Here is a 12,987-nt window from a genome sequence, read left to right as displayed (position 1 = left end):
TTTTCTTCTTTAGAAATTCAGACATTACCTGTCTGCTAAATTCAAAAGACAGCTTCACCTTCAGAGGAAACCTACACCTTCGTAGGATGTTTAGTTCCGTGTGTGTTGCTTATTTTCCGCCCATGTCTCTCTTTCTTCTTATTTTTACTGAGATATATAAAAAAATATATATATACAAATATTTCATTCTTAATTACATATAGCTTATAATAAGTTTTATATTGCGAGAAATAAGTGTTAGCGCAGAACCATTACTTACTTCTTGCTTTACTTCATTCATTTAACTTTGATATTGTACTAATGTTCCTCATAAATTATTTTTTACTTAATGCGGTAATTTGTAGTTGGGTATCATTAATTCACTGAGAATGACAAACGACCATTGGTGAGATCGATATCGATATTTAAAATATTAAAAATCGATATTTTCTCTGTTAACAATAATTACTTAGAGATAGAATGCTAAAATGATAAACGAATTCTCATGTTTTTTGTTTTTGCAACAACACACAAGTTATATCACTTACTATGATCAGCAACCATAATATCTTGTTGTTGAATATAATAACAACAAGGACCAAAAATAGCAAGATGGTACAACCAAAAATTGAAATCCAGTCTTTTTATTCAGAAATAACCAAAATTAGATAAGAAATAGTGCGTTTTACAATAAATATTAACAATAACAATAAGAGAAGGTGTGCGAAAGGCCAAACTCAATAAAATTAGAGTCCTGTAAATCTCAATTTAGCCTATCCCGCCATTAGAATGTCAAACTGTTATTTATTTCCCCATGAGGAAAAGAATCCAAAAATAAAAAGAAATTAATTAAGGTCAGGATAGAAGAAGTGGTGATGTGGATGGAATATATTTTGGAGGTCTGGTGGGTGACTGAGGGGAGAGAATTACACATAAACAATTTTGCTAATTGGGACACACTTTTTTGGATATGTCTAATAACCTAAAAGTCTGCCCCAATCAAATTAATGGAGATTAAAGAATTAAAAATGCTTAAGATTTTTCTTTATCCCACAGCACGATGAGACGCATTTACAACTTCTTTAGTGCGATAGAATTGACTGAAATGATAAGAGAGTAAAAACAATACTTCTTCTAAAAATGTACTTGTTGATCCTTTCGTTTTGTTTAAACTCCTTGGATTTTAACTATTAAGGACTTTTTAATCAGCCATTGTAATTACTATCTGTAATATGGACCATTAAGACTGAATCTTCTTCCTTTTGTTCTAGGTTAGTTTTTGGCAAGAAAGTAATTTCGGTTGTTCGAGGAAGCACTACAAAAATAGATGGCGCTTTATAAAAATATAATTTTAAAACCATTGTTTCCACTTCTCCCGATTTTTCGGGAGATCTACCGAATTTCTAATCCATCTCCCGACAAAAACAGAAGATACCGAATCTCCCGAAAATCTCCAGAAAACTTAATCCCCGAAAAAAATAAACGATTTCCGGTAATTTCGCAACTTTGATTGAATGTGTTTGGGGAAATGGTTGGCATGAGAGGGGGTGTTAATTACTCTCCACTCACTTTCAACTATTAAAAAGGACACTAGCCCTTTCAATTTCATATCAAATAAGCCCTTTTTGACGTTTCTACAACATCGCTTTCTATAAAATCCTTCTATGCCCCCCGGGCATACCTGACAACCTTTGCCCTGAGGGCTGTGGGGGGGAGAGGAGTTGTCATCTTTAAAGACCTAATTTCCAGAACTTTCAACTACGTTGAATAAAATAGCTATCTAAAAATTTTTATTAAATGTGTTTGGGGAGAAGGTGGAAGTGAGAGGGGGGTTAGTTTCCCTCAAATCACTTTCGAATATTAAAAAGGACACTAGCCCTTTGAATTTCTAATTGAATGAGCCCTTTTTCAAGTTTCTACAACAAAGTTTTCAATAAAAGCCTTATATGCCCCCAGAACATAACTTACAAACCTTGCCCCGAAGACTATGGGGAGATTTCAGCTCAAAGGTAAAATTTCCAGATCTTTCAACTGCGTGGAAAAAATGGCTATCTCAAAATTTTGATTGGATGTGTTTGTGGAAATGGTGGGCATGGAAGGGGGGTTAGTTGCCTTCCAATCACTTTCGACTATTAAAAAGGGCACTAGCCGTTACAATTTCCAATCAAATCAGCCCTTTTTGAAGTTTCTACGATAACACTTTCTATAAAAACCTTATATGCCCCCAGGACATAACTTCCAACCCTTGCCATGAGGGCTGTCGGGGGTTGTCATTCTCTAAGACCAACTTTCCAGAACTTTCAACTACGTTGAACAAAATGCTATCTCATAAGTTTGATTGGACGTGTTTGGGGAGAAGGTGGGCGTAAGAGGGGGGTTAGTTGCCCTCCAATCACTTTTGACTAATAAAAGGGCACTAGCCCTTTAAATTCCAATCTAATGAGCCTTTTTTGAAGTTTTTACGACAACGCTTTCTATAAAAAAAATTTACATGCCTCCAGGGCATAACGTACAACCCTTGTTCTGAGGGCTATGGGGGAGTGTCCTCTTTTCGAAGTTTCTACGACTTCTTCGATACGAAGTGCCCTGGTCAAAAGGGAAAAAATAATAAATAATACATTGTGCCAACATCGTTCTTATATGCCCTGACGGGTGTGGGGGATTGTCCTCCTCAGAAACATAATTTCTAGGTGGAAATGAATTACGCTGAACAAAATGATTATCTAAAAATTTTGATTGGATGTGTTTGGAGAAATGGTGGGAGAGGAAGGGGTGTTAGCTGCCTTATAAAAAGTGAAAGAATATAAATGTATTTATAAATAAATAAATATATCTCGTTTTATATTCAGAATATAAAAAAAGTTAAATTTGATTCAACGGCTAATTTTGGAAACAACGCGAAGGCAATGTAGATGCTATCTTTATTTTTGATATTGCTCTTTACTTTCCATGACTACAAGGCTATTAGATTATTTAAGTTCAACCCGCAAACACTTTGGAAAAAATAGCTCAACTCGAAGCTGCTGAAGCAAAATCAACACAAGAACTGTCCGAAAAATATAACTATCAGATCACTGCCCTATCTTTCGAAAGTGAAAAGTCGAAGCTATAATCCAACCTGAATGATGAAAAGTTGGAACACCAATTGCTTATCATCCTACTAAATAAACTTCAGTCAATCAGAGGCTTTGTGTCTGCAGGTCGAATAAACGATTTGCTTGATGCAGAGAAAATCAGAACAGAAATGAAATCAACCAGAGAAGAATATGATTATCAGAAGAAGTAACTATCTGAAATGGATAACTCAAACAAGGTCATACCTTTAAAAGTAGTTCTTTTAAGGTATTAACTAAAAAAACAAGTTTTTTTTAACTGAAAGTAAGGAGCGACATTAAAACTTAAAACGAACAGAAATTAGTGCGTATATTAAAGGGGCTGTCCCCTCCTCAACGCCTCACTCTGTAGGCTAAAGTTTTTTATTGTTTAAAAAAATAAAGTTGAGAGACAAAATCAAATTTTAGCGTAAAGAGCAAGGGTTTGAGGAGGGGACAGCCCTTTTCATATACGGAATAATTTCTGTTCGTTTTAAGTTTAAATCTCGCTCCTTACTTTCAGTTAAAAATTTGTTTTTTTAGTTAATTTCTGAACGTTTTTGAATTAATGCAGCTTTGATTTTGGCTCACCGTACATGAATAATTAAAAATAAATTCGCATATTAATTTTCCTTTTTTTGGCTGATTGACTTTCTCGAAATTTTGTTCTGACGTAACTTACGAATTAACTTATGTAACGAGTTCCTATATTCGTATAATTTTATTATGTATATTAGGGAGTTCACACTCTAGTCAATACCTCGCTCTTTATGCTTAAGTTCGAATCACAAACCCCTTGAATCACAAAGGCCGGTTAATTAAAATAGATAGCTCTTTTGAAAGTACTAAAAAAAACTTTAACGTAAAGAGCGAGGTATTGACTAGGGGGCAAACCCCCTCATATACATAATAATTTTTGGTTTGTTTTAAGTTTTAATGTTGCTTCTTACTTTCAGTTGAAAGAACTTGTTTTTTTATTTAATTTCTGATCGTTATTTAAATAATACTGGTAAATCTGGCGCCCCCGTTACAAGAATGTCTCTCCCCCCAAGTCCCTATCCTCCGTGTAAACATCCTCTCCCGTCACCCCTCCTCTTACTCCGACCCCCCGCTATAAAAAAAATATTACTTAACAAGCCTGAATACGTACCAATCTACCATAATATATTTAAGCGAAGGGAAAAGTTAATAACGTTCAGCCCTTTTCCACGGAACAGTGGAGCATTAAGTCATCCTCAAAGACATATTAATGAAATTATTGACTATTCTGAACGAAATGGTTGTCTCAAAATTTCGATTGAGTGACTTCGGGGAAAACTAAGCGTGGGAGGGGGCTACGCTGCCCTCAAAGCTTTTTGGTAAATCAAAAAGGGAACTATAACATTTATTTTCCGTTAAAACGAGCACTATTCCGATGTTCTAGGACCACTGGGTCGATACAATCACCCCTGAAAAAAAAAAAAAAAAAAAAAAAAAAAAAAAAACGGACCCGTGATCTGTCTTGTGGCAAAAAAAACAAAAGTCCATATTTTTTTAGTTAGGAGCTTGAAACCTATATACGAGGGTTCTCTGATACGCTGAATCTGATGGTGTGATCTTCATTAAAATTCTATGACTTTTAGAGTCTGTTTCCCCCTTTTTTTGAAAATAAGGCAAATTTTCTCAGACACGTAACGGTTTATTGGGATAACTAAATTAGATAAAACTTATATATTTGAAATCAGCATAAAAATCTGATTCTTCTAATGCATCTATTGCAATCAAAATTCCATTTTTTACAAGTTTCGGTTACTGTTGAGCCGGGTCGCTCCTTACTTACAGTTCATTACCACAAACTGTTTGATAACTCAAAATTTCTTTAAAGCTATTTTCAGTTCTTTGAAATGGATAACTCATACATGGCATTGAAAAGAGCAAATGAAAAATTGCAACCAAGTGCAACAATCTTGAGAGCCGATTCATCTTGAAGTTAAAGATAGGACGAATTGATAGGACTAGTTGTACTAGCATAAGATAGGATGAATTTGGAAACTTCTATTTAAAGATTTCAAAATATATTTGAAAATACAAACAGAAATATTAGGAAAGCTTACTATGCATGAAGCTGCATCCAATAGTGAATTTTCCAAAGAACATTGGTAATTTACAAGAGTAAAAACTGGCACTAGTGTCAACAGGACACACCTATCAACACCATCTAATATGTGGCGACGCTTGGGATTTTTCAAGCTTTGTTATCATTTCTCTTTCTGACAACAGACACACAAGAACAGACAACAGATGCTTAGACTGACCTAGTTTTACCGTCTAAATTCATTCAATTAATTTTTTTTATTTGCGCTGAAAAAATACCAAGTGTCATCAAACATATGATGGCGTTGATAATTTGTTTTTGTCGACACGAGTGCCAATTTGCACGCCTATAATTTACCCATACTCTTTGGAATATTCTATAATCAGAAAGATTGAGCAAATACTGGACCAAATCAGTCTTCCATTAGATCTTGACCTGTCAAGACATCTTGTTTTGAAATAAATGACGCTTATGATTTTTAACTGAAGACGCGAGATCAGCCTTATGAACTTTTCTTTAGCAAGTACCAGTACTAATCCTGGCTTAGGCGACCAGCTTTTAGTTGAAGATACGTATAGCTTCCAATACAAGGTCTGTCTCGTTTTTATTCCTTAGCCTAGAATGTCCCATCCTTGTAATGAATGCTACAGAAAATGTGGAACTGGGTCTTTCCAGTGTTCTAAGTGGAATGCTTGGTTGCAGTCTGCTTGTGTTGGCAGAACAAAAAGTAATAGCCTTACAAACCCTAATTGCTTATGCGTTCAATGTCGAGCGTCGATGGTTGAAAATGACGTGATTAATTCCATCGATAATCAACCAGAAGTGGTTGAACAACAACAACAGCAACCGTACAAGAAAATCGAAATATATTTTCTTGATTATTATCGCTTCTAATCAGTAGTTGTACCAAACCTATCCTGCTCAAGTCATCCTCAGGGCTATACTGTGGTGTTTATCCTTCCCATAGTATAGTGCAGACGGTTTGATATCATCTATTTTCCCTTTTTATTTTAGTTTTATATTTGTGTTTAAAGCTTTTTCCAATAGGCAATGTTCAGAAGTCCTCCAAAAAAAACGTCCCCCCAGATCCCAAATCAAATTCCATAGTGAAAGATACCCATCCTGGCTGGTCAAGCACATTATCTGAAAGTTCTAATGATGGCTCCGATTCGGAGAATAGGACAATGATAACTGTAGGTCCTAATGCAACCATAAATGATGATAATGGGTTTCAAGAGGTCCTCTCTAGAAGCTCTAAAAAAGGAAAAAAATCTCCCCAATTAAAAGCATTTCCCCTCTCCCTGCCCAAGATCCTCCCTCCAAAAACTTACGAATTGACCTTAAAATTACTCCCACTACCCCCATTGAAATAAAACTGATCACTGCAATAAGAGTTGCAATTTTTAAATTGCTAAAATCAATGTTTTCTCTTAACATTAACCGTGATGGATCTCTGCTAATAGCTGTAGAAGATCAGAAATCAGCAGATACAATAATTAACCTTAAATCCCTTCTGAATATCCCAATTATTGCATCTAATTAGAACCCAAAAAAATCACCAAAAAAAATTGTAGTTTATTATGTTCCCCTAGATATATCTACTCAGGAGTTAAAAGAAGGTCTCTCAGATAGGGCTGGAAACACCATCCCAGTTGAGGATGTTACCCAACTTGGAAAACCTAACTCTACTGGTCTAGAAACTAGTAGATCCTTCTTATTCACACTAAAGGATAAAATTGATATCCCAGAAAAATTATTCCTATTTGGGCAAATCAAACCACACAAGGAATACAAACCTAAGCCTATTCAGTGTCAGAAGTGTTTCAAACTGGGACACACGACAAACAAATGCAATGAAATTCTCCAAGAGTGTAGTAATTGTAAATCTTTCAATCCTAAAGAGCTGACAACTTGCAAAAACACCCAGCCTACATGCATCAATTGCAAAGGTCCACATGAATCTACAAATAAATCATTATGCCCTGCATACAAGAAAAGAGCTCTAACACTCCAAATATCAACAGAGAAGGCCATCCCATACCCCTGTGCAGCAATGGAAGCAAATGCTGCCCAACAATACCAAATAAAGCCTGTAATGAAACCAACCAAAACCCCCAAGTCAAATGCCCCAAATGCATCAAGCACCCCATATAAAACAACATCTTCTAAGCCCCCTAGCTCAAATCCCTATCAGAAGGAATCACCAAGCCAGCAAGCCTTGTTTTCCGGTGAGATGAGGCCAGCCTGGCACTCCCTCCCAAGAAGAAACAAACCAGAAACACTACAAGGAATCAATCCCTTAACCAACAAACAGGATGCACTACCAAAAATGCAATCCCCAAATATATGCTTATTCATTCTAAACTGTAATGCAGTTCAGGCCATGAACATACATCAACTACAGAAAACAAAAATTATTGCAGAATTGGCAAAAATCTACATCCCAGATGATATGCTCATTCAAGCAAAAAAAGATCTTGCTTTACTTTTAACAAAGCTGAACATTGATACACAGTCATATGAAGAATAAATCAACAACACAACATTTATCAATACTCCAATGGAATGTAAGATCACTCACAAAAAATAAGCTAAATGAACTAATATCATTTATGAATAATAATTCCATTAATATTGCTTGCATCCAGGAAACTCATTTAACCCAAAATCAACAAATTAAGTCTCTGGGATATACTATCATGAGAAATGATATATCTTCATAGATAAAAGGATGTTGTGTATCTTTATTAGTTAATAATAATTTAAAATTTTGTGTCATAAATTTTACAGATTTTTAAAATTATTTTGATGTAATTGGTATAAGTGTTTGGCTGAATAATTTAAAAAACTACATAATAAGCTTTTATAACCCTAATGGCCAAACTTCAGATGCCAAGGATTTCTTTAATTATATAAATAATTCTAATATGTTAAAAAACATCATTATTTGTGGTGATTTCAATGCCCACAGCCTTTTGTGGGGGAATAAACCAGCAAATAAAGCTGGTAAATTTATTGAGCATATGACTTCAAATAATAATGAATTAGCTGTTGCTACCCCTCCAAACCTAAATACATATTTTAACCCCAAAAGTGCCAAATTCTCCATAATTGACCTACAAATTGTGTCTTTAAATTTTTTGAACAAAATTTACATAAATAAAATTGATAGTCTGTGTACAGACCACTATGCTATAGTTTGCTCCCTAAATAAACCTGCTGAAACTTCATCTCATACCTCCAAATATATCAACACTAAAGCAAATTGGTCTATTTTCCAAAATAAGCTAAATGATGAAATTACAAGTTTCACCCAAAGTTCATGCATTTCTAACACAACAGTTGACACACATGCTGAAGCCTTGACATCTTTACTAATAAATACAGCTAATCATGCTATCCCCAGGACAACACCTAAGAAAACATTCCCTGAACAAATTCCTAAAGCATGGTGGACAAATGAGTGCCTAAATAAATGGAAGATAAAAAAGGCAGCTAGGACAGAATTCATAAAAAAACCAACACCTACTACATATTTAAAAAAATTACAAGCAGAATCTAATCTAAAAAGGACTATAATAGATGCTAAATATAAATACTGGAATAATTTTGCAAATAATCTCTCCAGAGAAATGCATGAGCCAATTATACATAAAGTCATAAGCCACATATGTGGGAAAGACTTCTCCCAACCCACTCCTGTATGAGCTTATACATAATAATACCCATTATGACAATGATATTGAAAAGGCTAACCTATTTGCAACTCTTTTTGTTAATAAGCTAACATCAAACAATCAAAGCAATCTGTCCACAATTCCTATGAACCCTAGTTACCAACCACGCCCAGGATCCGAGTACATAACTAATCCATTTTCAATCCAGGAATTGAATAATGCAATACATCATATTAGGTTCAAAACTAGCAGCAGCTACGACAATATACACCCTACCTGGATAAAGAATCTCACACCTTCATATAAACAAGAACTACTAAATTATTATAATCACGCTTGGGCATCTTCTAGGTTCCCCAATGTATGGAAATGTTCGTCCCTTCTACCAATCCTAAAGAAAAATAAACCAAAAGATAACCCTGAGTCTTATAGGCCCATAATGATTACACCTGTGATGGGGAAAATAATGGAGAAAATGATTTATCACAGACTCCTCTGGTTTGTTGAGAAAAATAACATGATCCCACACACTTAAACTGGATTCAGGAAATACCACTCCTCAACAGATGCTTTCATTTTTCTAACAAATGCAATAAATGAATCTTTCTCAAAAAATAATATCCTAGTGGCAGCTTTCCTTGATTTTGAAGGAGCATATGACATTGTGAACCACCAAATCCTTTTAAATAAACTTGGAAACCTTGGAGTACCTCCCAAGCTAGTATCCTTTATTAAATCCTTCATAGAAGTCCGAAGTTTCATTGTTTGTGTTGGTTCAGCCTCTTCACCCCAAAAGACAATATCCAAAGGCCTACCTCAGGGAGCAGTCCTCAGTTGCCTCCTATTTGCCCTATATCTCTGGGACATGAACCTAACCCACACGAATCTACAATGTGCTGATGATCTGGTGCTATGGTCATCTGGCAACACCTTTCAGATAACACAGTCAAATCTGCAAAAGTTACTTTTCCAGTTTGAAAAATTCTCTCAACATTCAGATTTACCCATTGCACCCACCAAGTCAAAAATAATCCAATTTCACAGGAAGCGAAACCATGTTAATGCAAAACTAACTCTAAATAAAACAACTATTCCAGAAGATAATAATATTAATTACCTAGGTCTCATGCTTGACCAAAAACTTAATTTCCACCTCCACATTTCAAACACAATAAAAAAATGTTATAGAAAAGCAAATATACTAAAAAGACTTCTTTCCACACCCTGGGGTTGTAAGGAGAAAACCTTACTCCAGTTTTATAAATCACATATAAGACCCCATATTGACTATGGGCTCATTGTATATGGTGCATGTGCAAAGACCCAGATGCAAAAAATTGAAACAACACAAAATGATATAATACGTCTCATATTTGGTCTTAAGAAACCCACAAGCACCAAGTTTCTGCTTATGGAGAGTGGATTAACAACAATAAGGGAGAGACGTAGCTTTCTCTTGACTAAAACATCTTACCTTAAATTGAATCAAATAGCTCACACACATTACATAATTGGTTAAGAAATCCAGCCATGTATAGAGGTATTGCAGATGAGTATGCCAATATTCAAAAGAAGTTCCCTGTACCAGCAAAGTCTATTGCACCTACTTTCCCCCAATCCCCTCCATGGACTTGGTCATTTCCCATAATAAATACTGAATTTTCAAAATGGAATAAGGATTTAACCCCCATTGCTTTTGTTCAGAAAAAATTTGCAGAACTTAATACAATTACCTATAAAAATCACTTCCAATTGTTTGTTGATGGGTCAAAAATGAATGAGAAGGTTGCAAGTGGTGTTTTCCTTCCTCACCTGAAAATTGCAATGGGCGAGAGATTATTTATTAATTTATCTATAATGACTGCTGAGTTAAATGCCATAATCATGGCATTAGAACACCTTAAGCATAACCAATCTTTGATTGAAAAATTGAATAATATTATCATCTATTCCGACTCTTTATCAAGCCTTGAGTTGCTGGCCTCAGCTCCTCAATATAAGTTGGACATTGACACTTATCATTGTCTCAGTATTATTGATAATCTTGCTTCAAGTGGCATAAACACTTACTTTCAGTACATTCCTAGCCACTCTGGCATAAGTGGTAATCATCAGGTTGATGAAATAGCAAAACATGCTATAAATATTGACCAGCCAAGTGGGAGACCAATCCCAATTAGAGATATTTACCGATGGAGGCTATCAGATATTAATTTTAATAAGATTAATCCTATCCTTTCCCCCTGTCCCAATAAGTATCTTTCTAAAATTTATCATAGAATTCGTTCTGGAACAAATGGACTAAATTTCCTTGCATTCTCATATAAGATTTCTAATTCAAGTGGTTCAATTCCCCTGTCCCCTCTTTGCAGGCATTGTAATATGAATAATGAAACAATTGACCATTGCCTATTTGAATGTAATATGCTGACGTCTGCACAACATACCTTGCTTTCTAAACTGTTAAAATACTTCAAACACCACAAAATCCCACTATCAGTCAAGAGCCTAGCCAACTATACCTGCACACAGAGCATAGAAATCGACATCTATCATCTTATATTTGAACTCCTAGAGTCGAAAGATCTGCTGAAAGATATCTGAATATATCTAATAAATATGAGGCAATCAAGCCAGTAGCTCTGTAGCCCACAGAGTGAAGCAGAAGGAAAAGGGCTAAATAGTTTTACTGAAAAGCCCGCCTGCTGTTAAATAGAAGAAGAAGAAGTGGTTCAACTAATCGAGGCTGCAAAATCCCCCGTTATTTCGGATGAAGGAAATTCATCTATCTCCAACGAAAATCAACTTAAAGTGATCGTTCTAAGTAGTATTACAAATTCCCCTACTATTCCTATTGCTTCGAGTAATGTCAAAAATAGTTCTGATGGATCGATTGGTTCTGCAAAAATAACCACAACCCATCAATCCCAAATTACCCACCAAATCTATTGGTCCTGTAATGGTTAATTGACAAACATTGCAGAACCGACTAATGACTTAGAGCCCCATACCTGTGAAGATCGCCTAAAAAAGAACGCGGAAATCGTCAATCTCAGGAAATTGATTACACATCTTGAATCTCTTTATGATAGTTTATCTGATCTTTGCAAACGTTATACAAGTAATCTCTTCAAGGGAAATGAAATAAAAATGTTAGAAGTCGGTTTTCAGATACCAATTTTTGCTGCTATACATGCATTAGAATCTCATACACCGCTCAATGTTTCTCCTTCAGATAATAATTCTAATCCAAATATGTGTTATTCAAATTTTTCAAGTGGCGTAAAAACTTTAAAACCCTTTGAACCTGAAAACGTCACTATACATAATCAAGCAAGTGCTAGTGAACTTCACTCGTCAGAATTGTTTAAAGGGATTAAAAAGGTTATGCAAACTATTCCTTCTGACCTTGTTTTAACTGAAGATAATTTATTCTTGAAATCCAGTGGTAATCCCACATCTTTAATAATTGACAATGATGTCGAACTTACAAGTGGAAATTCTCACCCAGTGCAATCATATATTCAAAAAAATGAGTTCTGGGATCTTAAGTATAATCAACCTAATCTGTACTTTAGATTTTTAGACAGTAGATGTATGTCTAGTAATTGTAAATATCTACACATTTGTAAGTTTCATGTTTTTAGTCGTTGCATAAATAATATGTGCAAATACCCCCATGTTGATATCTGTAAACAATTTTCAAGTGGAAGATGCTTTGGCTGTGGAAAATATCATATCAAATGGCCCATCAAGAGTCGCAGTAGGTTCCACAAAACTGGGCTACCCAGAGACCACCTAAATTCTGCTAAGTCTTTTAAATATTTTTAGACCCTCGCTCGCACACAAGACAATCCACGAGCCATCCAGTCCTTACCAATCGAGTACCTATCCAAAAGAGACCCCTGTCTCCGGATCCACGGCCTTACCCCCGGCCTTCTTTTTCAATGATCATCCCACCCAGCCCTCCGGCTGCGGTCCAATATTTTCCTACCCTTCCCTCTATCAGTCCCTACCACCTTGCGTACCCATTCAACGTAAACTCTTCGTACCATTCCCCTGCAAAAATAGCCTCATCTCTCTTGATTCCTCCAGTTCACCCCAAACTCAACCGCTACTTAGTTACCGATGTTTAGAGTCTCCACTAGTACCTGCTCAATTAAAT

Source organism: Artemia sp. Qi Xiang Cuo, chromosome 2 (genome assembly GCF_049724085.1).
Source record: "Artemia sp. Qi Xiang Cuo chromosome 2, ASM4972408v1, whole genome shotgun sequence".
NCBI lineage: Eukaryota > Metazoa > Arthropoda > Branchiopoda > Anostraca > Artemiidae > Artemia > Artemia sp. Qi Xiang Cuo.
Note: the sequence above shows the minus strand (reverse complement) of the source record.